This window comes from Lepidochelys olivacea (genome assembly GCF_965140295.1).
Source record: "Lepidochelys olivacea isolate rLepOli2 genome assembly, chromosome: 1".
In the NCBI taxonomy this organism is placed as follows: domain Eukaryota; kingdom Metazoa; phylum Chordata; order Testudines; family Cheloniidae; genus Lepidochelys; species Lepidochelys olivacea.
The window spans coordinates 293,200,992-293,210,651 of NC_140411.1; positions in this window are offsets into that span (position 1 = coordinate 293,200,992).

Consider the following 9,660-nt stretch of genomic DNA (forward strand, 5'->3'; position numbering starts at 1 on the left):
TAAGCAGAGGCGGATTAAAGTTTCCTGGGGACCTGGGCCAGAGCAAGTGGGGGGCCCCTCCCCACCCCTTCTGCCTTCAGTACCAGCACCCCTGTTCTGCCCCTTCCACGTATGGCCCCACTCACAGCCCCACCCCTTTCTGCCCCTTCCCTGGGGCCCCACCTCTGTTCCACCCATGGTTCCACCCCATTCCGCCCTCTCCCACTACAGCCCCACAACCTGTTTGCTCCTTTCTGCCCCACCCCTCCAGGGCCCCAAGACAGGAGAAATTCTGTCCCATCACCACGTGGCAGGGAGCGAGAGCTCCTTCAGTACTGGGGACACAGCAGGGGTCCAGGCACTGGGGCTTCTCCCGCTTCTGTGGGGGACCAGGGTCGAGGTGCTGGGACTTCTCCCACCCTGTCTGCCCAGTGCTTCTGCTGGAGATGGGGTGCGGGGGCTTCCCCCACCAGGCCCCGCCCACTCGGCACTTCTGCCAGGGACAGGGATGGGGGGCTTCCCCCACCCCACCCAGCCAGCTCAGCACTTCTGCCAGGGAGGGGGATTGTGGCGTGGAGGCTTCCCCTGCCCTACCCCGCCCACCCAGCACTTCTGCCAGGACTCTGGGCTTCTGCAGCCCACGGTGGATTTCTGCTTGGGGTGGGGTGCCCATTTTTCTGGGGCCTCTGGGCACAGGCCCCATCAGCCCACTGGATAATCCGCCACTGATTGTAAGGCAGGTTTTCTAATTCTTTAATCATTCTTGTGGCTCTTCTCTGAACCATCTCCAATTTTTCAACATTCTTCCTGAGTTGTAGACACCAGAGCTGAACGCAGTATTCCAGCAGAGGTAAACTAACCTCTCTACTCCTATTCAAGAGTTCCCTGTTTATTCATCCAAAGATCTCGTTTGTTCTTTTGGCCACAGCACTGCACTAAGTGCTCAGATTTAGCTGATTATTCACTATGACCCCCAAATTTTTTCAGAGTCACTGCTTCCCAGAATAGAGTCTCCCCATTCTATAAATATGGCCTACATTCTTTGTTCCTGGATGCATACATTTAGCTATGTTAAAACAGTCATTGTTTGCTTGTGCCCACGTTACCAAGCTAGCCAGATTGCTCAATAGTAGTGACCTGTTGTGACGTTATTAATATGATGTGGGACCGTATAGATCATTGTTACAACCAAGGTCCTGTAGTGGCACCAAATCTTGTATAAAGGGGGACAAATAAGGTGTCTAAGATAAGGTTATGGTTTGCTGGTTATGATTATGCTATGTCTATGCATGTATCATTTTTGTATTTAAAGTTATAAGTATTGACTCTATACTGTCTGTGTTTCAAACTTGTGCTATGCTTCTGGGTTATACCCCAGACAATTTGGTGTGAGCACTGCCTAGCCTGCTTGATGACCCATTAAGGACCATCAGCTATACAACTGACCCATTGAGAGAAGGCAGATTCACCTTGTGACTCAGCAAGGCATGCAGGGACATGCCTATGTACAGAACTCTAAGGTTTTTCCATGCCATGTGCCAGATAGCTTGTTTTTGAAACAAAGAAAGCAGAGGCCACATGGCAAGAGACTATAAAAGGCTGCTGCATCTCCTCCATCTTGTCTTCAATCCTGCTTCTGACCTCTGGAGGAACCTTGCTACAAACTGAAGCTCTGAACAAAGGACTGATGACCCATCCCAGCTGTGGATGTACTCCAGAGGTTTGATTTAAACCTGCAGTTTATTCCATCACTGCTACAAGCCTAAACCAAGAACTTTGCCATTACTGTATGTAATTGATTCCATTTAACCAATTCTAGCTCTCATCTATATATTTTTCCTTTTATGAATAAATGTTTAGATTTCAGATTCTAAAGGATTGGCAACAACGTTATTTGTGGGTAAGATCTGATTTGTATATTGACCTGGGTCTGAGGCTTGGTCTTTTGGGATTGGGAGACCCTTTTTTCTTTTACTGGGGGTATTGGTTTTCATATCCATTTGTCCCCTTAATGAGTGGCACTAGTGGTGATACTGGGAAACTGAAGTGTCTAAGGGAATTGCTTGTATAACCTATGGTTAGCCAGTGGGGTGAGACCAAAGTCCTCTCTGTTTGGCTGGTTTGGTGTGTCTTAGAAGTGGAGAAACCCCAGTTTTGGGCTGTAACTGCCCTGCTCTAAGCAATTTGTCCTAAATTGATACTCTCAGAAGTATCCCACCAAAGGCAGAATCGTTATACCTGCCCTCTTCATTATTAACCACTCCCATTTTTGTGTCCTATGTAGACTTTATCAGTAATGATTTTAGGTTTTCTGCCAGGTCATTCACAAAAATGTTAAATAGTGTAGGACGAAGAATTGATTTCTGGGGGATCCCAGTAGAAACACACTCACTTGATGATTTTCTCTTTACAGTTACATTTTGAGACGTATCAGTTAGCCAGCTTTTAATCCATTTAATGGCAGGGCTTCTGTGTCGAAATTGTGGTAGAAGCCTAATATTGAGGGATCTGCAATATTGCGAATTAAGTAGGGCCTTAATGATAAGACGACATCTTCTTTTTTTTTTTAAGATACATAACAGGGGAAGGAAAGACACTGTGACAATCTGCAGAGACTATTTCAAATAACAATAGACATAGACTGGCTGAATAGTTGAGATATTGATGTATGACAGGAATTGAACAAAAGCTTATTTGATACTTAACAAGTCTACGATTCTGTGAATATACAATATAAGTTTGTATCATTTGTACAGTAGAAAGTGACGGAAGAGTTGTCTAAGGCAGTGGTTGTATTTTCTTTTATTCCATTGTAGGAATGTATATAATTCATAATTGTATATAAATGGCCCTGATTTTCAGAAGTGGTAAGTACCCATCACTTCGGTTGGCATCAGTGGGAGTGGCAGGTGTTCAGAACCTCAGAAAATCAGACCCTGTGGAAACAGTGTGTGTCCGTGGGCTTGATCTTTCAGTTCTTATTTAGGCATATCTCCAGTTGACTTAAATGGCATTACTTGTAGAAATGGGAGACATCTGTATAACACATCTATATTTTTTTATAGATGATTATTAAGTCTTGTCTCACATTGTGTCTTCTCATTTTAGGTCAAATTCCTGAAGACTGAAAAGCAGCAAATGCTGATGTCAAAATGGCCTATCAGTAAGGCTGCGAGTTTGTCACGGAGGTCACAGTTTCCCCACACCCAGCTAGATTGCATGAATGCTCCCTGAGGCACTCATGAATCACACAGAGAGAAGCACCAGCCAATTCCTACCAGCTCCCAGCATTGGACCACAGAACTGTACCATCTTGTCCTTGTCAGAAGCCTGACCAGAGTAAGTTTATTACCCAGTCTGTCCCTCTCTCAATGTGGAGAGGACATACATAAGCCGTTGACAACTGAGCTGAGATTTCCCAAGCACTTCAACCAAAATACAGTTTTCAGTAAAATATAAAACAGATTTATTAAGTACAGAAAGCTAGATTTTAAGTGATTATAAATGGTAGACATAAAAGGTCAGAGATAGTTACCAAACACAATAAAAGGTAAGTGCAGTCTAAATTTTGAACTTTTTTATACTATGCAATATCTTGATCAAAAGCAGCTTTCTCATCTCATCTCAGCTTTCTGGATGTTACAGTTCTTAATACACAGGCTTCCCCTTTTAAATCTGAGACCAGTCTCCTCAGTTGAAGTCTTTGTTGTCCCAGCATTCTTGTTGCTTCGAGCGTAGATTGGAGAGGAGAAAGGCCAAGGCACGATGCCACTGTCCCTTATTTTATATCCTTAGTCCATGTGCCTGGAAAATACTCCCAGACATGTCTTGGTGGGCTTTGCTGAGTCACAGAGTTGGGCAATCCCCCATTATGTGATGCTTGGGCAACACTCTGACAGTATTGTAAATTCCTTGATTATAACTCTCCTGCTGATTAATGGTCACCTAACCCCCACCTCCTCCCGGGAGTAGTTCACCCCTTTTGTTGTCACTAGCAAACTTACAACATATTTCAGTAACAACCATACAACAAACTATCCTAACAGTATACATATTTGGACAAAACAACGGGTTTCAGCAGATCATGATTTTCCATATGATATCTTACATAACATGCTTTGTGTGAAATATATCATAATTATATGACAGGGGTGGATATGGGGGTTCCAGGATGTTGCTTTTAGGTACAGAGTGCCACAGCTGCATGCTGGGACTTTCTTTCCAAATGAGAAGATTCAAATGGGGGATGTGGAAATGCGCATAGTGATCCTGGGAAACCTCGCCTACCCCTTGCTCCCATGGCACAGGAAGCCTTACACGGGGAACCTAGACAGCACCAAGAAGTGCTTCAACAACAGGCTAAGCAGGTCCTGAATGACTGTCGCATGTGCCTTTGGCCGATTAAAAGGTCACTGGCACTCTCTTTTTGGCAAGTTAGAGCTCAACGAGGAAAATATTCCAATGGTCATTGCATCCTGCTGTACACTGCATAACTTTTGTGAAGGAAAGAGGGAAAAGCTTCCCTAGGGTGGAGCACTGAGGTAGATCAGCTGGTTGCTGATTTTGAGCAGCCAGATACCAAGACAATTAGAGGGGCACAGCAGGAGGTATTCGAATTAAGGAAGCTTTGAAGGAGTATTTTTGACAATGATTCTCCATAATGTGTGTTTATATGATGCATTCAGCCAGGCAATGTTTGCTTGCCACCTTGAGTGACCCGTGTAGTGCTTGCTTCCTGAGAGTTAACTGTACTGAGCAAATATTCCTGGGTTTGAATGTTAGTACCAACTAACGTGTGTATGATACAAATAAAGACTCATTTCATTTTAAAGACTAAAGTTTAATAACTGGACAAACCACACAAAAAAATGTCAAATAGGGGACATGGTAATGAGGAACAGTTTCTTGGTTACGGCTCTCTCAGCTGTATGTAACTGCAGCTTTCATTGTGAAACCAGAACCTAGGGATAGAGAGCACAGGGTACTGCGAGGAACATGAGAGGAATGTGGTGTGGGAGTTTGGGGAGGGCATGGCTGTATTGGCTGCAGAGGGAGTCATGCATCCATGTGTTCAGAATGCAACACGATGAGGGACTTCAGCGTCTCTGTTTGGCCATCCAGAAGCCTTATCATCCCCTCCTCCCCCTGTGTCCTTTCCAGGATATCCAGCCTCAGTTTTTCATTAATTGTCTCCCTCCACGCTCTTGTTTCACTATGTGTTGCATCCATTGACTGCAGCACTTCGCGAAAGGTATCCTCCTTATTCCTCCTTGTTCACTGTTTTAATCTGACCGAGACACTCTTCTTGTCTCTAAGTAGTAGTCAGGATGCTCCCACTTCATGGCTTGGCCCTCCAGCCAGGTCACTATAGTTTTCCCCTGCCCGGCATAGCTAAGTCTCTCTGGATCAGCTGTTCATTTGGCATTTCCAACAATCCTATGCCACTTTCCTGAAGAGGAACCCAGGCCTGCCCTCTATCCTGGGTTCCAGCCCTCAAACTCTATACTGAGCAGCGAAGGTCTACACAGTCCCCTTCCTTGTTGCTGTTTCTCTGGGCTTCTTCCTACCTTGCCTTCTCAGACTCTTTTTCCCCACAACTCCTCTCAGGTGGGCCCATTCTTTCAGGAACAGAATCCCAGGGCTTTTGCTCCTCTCTGGGTTTACTCCTATCCATCACTCTGCGCCCAGAGAGTGACTACAGACTCGCTCCCTGTAGCCTCTTTTTGAGCTCACTACTTGGCCTTATATCAGCCCTGCCTGCTTCAACTCAGCTGGGCTTCATCCTCTATCAGAGCTTGCTATTGAGCCTCACTCTCCCTCAGGTATGGTTCATCAGGTTATTTAATCCCTCCTGAGCCACATTAAACCTGTCAGGGCTAGTGTGCATTGAATACCTCATTACATAACACTTTGAGATGCACTGACAAAAAATGCTATATAAGAGCTAGGTATTATTATTAGCATGACCGCCAACTCATAATTGACAATTAGGGATTAATGTCTGACAGTAAATACCATCATAATCCCCAAATCATATATTTAGAATTTGAGGGTGTTCAAATAAGTATTATTTGAAATCTCTTATATTATCATTTTCTTTATGTGAAAGGTGTTTTGAAAGAATTTTGAAGTAAAGTTGTATGTCAAAGAACTATTGTGAAAGAGTTTGAAACACTACTTGAAGTCAAAGGAGCCAATTTCAGTTCACAGACACATGGGGGCAGCAGTAGCTTAAATATTGTAAAGTAGGCTATAGCCTACAAAAAAGTCTGACAGTAAAGGATTAATTTACACTTATCTAAGCAAACAAATGAAAGCAAAGAGTGAAAACAAAATCTGTGCTAAAATATGGCTGTCAAATATGCTGTTGCCCCCAGAAATTCTACCCCATACAAGTTTACAACCAGAGTCAGCCCAGGTTTTCAACTTTCACCTTAAATTTTCATGTTAAATGTATTTTAATAGCCCTTTAGTGCTTTGTATTATTTCACACACAAAAACTAAATGTAAAGAGACAAAAGTTTCTGTTTTATAATTTTTTATTTGCATATTTATGCCCTAAATAAGGGTGATCATTATCACATATTTGCCAAAGAAAGGCAATATGTTCTGCACTGTACAAGACACTCCCTTGCTAGAGAGCTGAGGACCTGGCAGCTGGGCATAGGGGAAAAAAGAGCCCTGGCAAACCCACCGGGAGGGGTTACTTTTGGATAAGTTTTTCCCCCTCTTGATCTGATAATTCCTGCTTATTAACCATGTGGGCCAGATAGAAGATGTGGCTTTTTAGGAGGGACTGTTTGAGTGAAGAGAATATGAGGTCCAAGCATATAGGGATTAGGAGGAGTTTGGGAGCAAGGACAAGAGGAAAAGACTAAGGTAATGTCTTTTTCTGTAAAGGTGCTGTCTGCTTTTCTTCACTCAGGTTTGCAGCTTGGGCCTTTTGGTAGGATTCTTCTTTACCTCTGCACTTGTAAAGAAAGTTATGATCTTCTTTCAGATATGGACCTCTTTCCCCCATTAAGTATTCCTTTTATCAGATCCAGATTGTATATTGCCAATTGGAGATATACCTGAAGACATAAGAATGGCCATACTGGGTCAGACCAATGGTCTGTCTGGTCCAATGTCTTGTCTTCCGGCAGTGGCCAATGCCAGATGTTTCCAAGGGAATGAATAGAACAGGGCAATCATCAAGTGATCCATACCCTGTCATCCAGTATCAGCATCTGGCAGTCAGAGGCTTACAGACACCCAAAGCATGGCATTGCATGCCTGACCATCTTGGCTAATAGCCTTTGATGTACCTATCCTATGAATTTATGTAATTCTTTTTTGAACTCTGTTATAGTTTTGGCCCTCAGAACATCCTATAGCAATAAGTTCCACAGGTTGGCTGTGTGTTGTGTGAAGAAATACTTCCTTTTGTTTTAAACCTGCCCATTAATTTCATTGGGGTCCCCGCCCCGTCCTTGTTTTATAACACTTCCTTATTCACTTTCTCCACACCATTCACAATTTTATAGACCTCTATCATCTCCTCTCCCCCCCGGCCCCAGTCTCTTTTCTAAAACTGAACAGTCCCAGTCTTCATAATCTCTTCTCATATGGAAGCTGTTCCATACCCCCTAACAATTTTTGTTGCCCTTCTCTATATCTTTCCCAATTTATATGTTTTTTTGGGAAGGAGCAACCAGAACTGCACGCCGTATTCAAGGTGTGAGCATACTGTGGATTTATACAGGGGCATTATGATATTATTTGTCTTAATATCTATCCCTTTCCTACTGGTTCCCTAACATTGTTAGCTTTTTTGACTGCTGCCTCACACTGAGTGGATGTTTTCAGAGAACTTTCCATGATGACTCTTAGATCTCTGTCTTGAGTGGCAACAGCTAATTTAGACCCCTCATTTTGTATGTATAGTTTGGATTATGTTTTTCAACTTGCATTACTTTGCATTTATGAACATTGAATTTCATCTGCCAATTTTGTTGCCCAGTCACCCAGTTTTGTGCGATTCCTTTGTAACTCTTCACAGTCTGCTTTGGATTTAACTATCTTGAGGAATTTTATATTATCTGCACACTTTGTCACCTCACCGTTTACCCCTTTTTTCAGACAATTTATGAATATGTTGAACAGCATTGGTTCCAGTTTAGATCCCTAGCAGACACTGCTATTTACCTCTCTCCATTGTGAAAACAGACCATTTCTTCCTACCCTTTGTTTCCTGTCTTTTAACCAAGAGACCTTCCCTCTCATCCCCTCACTGCTTACTTTGCTAAAGAGGCTTTGGTAAGGGACCTGTCAAAGGCCTTCTGAAAGTCCAAGTACACTATATCCACTGGATCACCCTTGTCCACCTGTTTGTTGAGCCCTCTCAAAGAATTCTAGTAGATTGGTGAGGCATGATTTCCCTTTACTCTTCCCCATCAAATCATGTTCACCTATGTGTCAGATAATTCTGTTCTTTACTATAGTTTCAACCAGTTTGCCTGATACTGAAGTAAGGCTTATGGGCCTGTAATTGCCAGGATCACCTCTGGAGCCTTTAAAAAAAATTGGCATCACTTTAAACTATTTGCTCTTCCCCTGGTGCTAAATGTGGTTGCCTGCTACTTGAGTGATGCTTTTTCCAGCACATACGTTGCGCCTGTACTTTAAAGGAATTCTAGGTAGTTTCTGCATGTACTTAACAGTGTTGGTTTTGATCTAGAAGTCCTTTTTGGTTCCGGCTTTCTGTACATTAGAGAGCGCTACATTCATGTAGTTACACATAGAGTATGGATAGATTGAGTTACTCAAGTTTATTATACTGATAATATACTGATAAGGAAAAATAGTTTGTCTGCTTGTTGATGCTTCTCTCTTGATAAAGTGTGCCATTAGAGTATGTTGGAATTTTTACATTAGAGTATTTTTACAGTGTTTTCCTTTGAAGGATGGTAGTTGGTGTCTGTGGGGGGAGGGTTGTTTTAATGTTTTAAGGGAATTCTAAATGTAGACATTACTCAATTTGAATTTTTTAAAGACTGTGATGTACATGCATCTAGAGTCTTGGATAGGTACATTTAAATAAAAACCCCTCAAAATTTGTCTGTCTCCATTAAGTAAACATAATTAGGATGCACCAGGTGAGGTATTTCCAGTAGAGAGAGAGAAGTGTTAGTACCATGGTACAAGGCACTAGTGATACCTCATCTGGAATACTGTGTGCACTTCTGGTCTCCCATGTTTAAGAAAGATGAATTCAAACTGGAACAGGTATAGGAAAGGCTACGAGGATAGCTGAGAAATGGAAAACCTACCTTATGAAAGGAGACTCAGGGAGCTTGACTTGTTTAGCCTAACAAAAACAAGGCTTAGGGGAGATATGACTGCTCTCTATAAATAGATCAGAGGGATAAATACAAGAGAGGGAGAAGAATTATTTAAGGTAAGTGCTAATGTTGACACAAGAACAAATGGATATAAAACTGGCCATCAATAAGTTTAGCCTTGAAATTAGACAAAGATTTCTAACCATCAGAGGAGTAAAGTTCTGGAACAGCCTTCCAAGGAGAGCAATAGGGGCAATAAAACCTAACTAGCTTCAAGACTGAGCTTGATAAGTGTATGGAGGGGATGATATGATGAGACTGCCTACAATGGCCTGAAGCCACTCTGCGACTGCTAGCA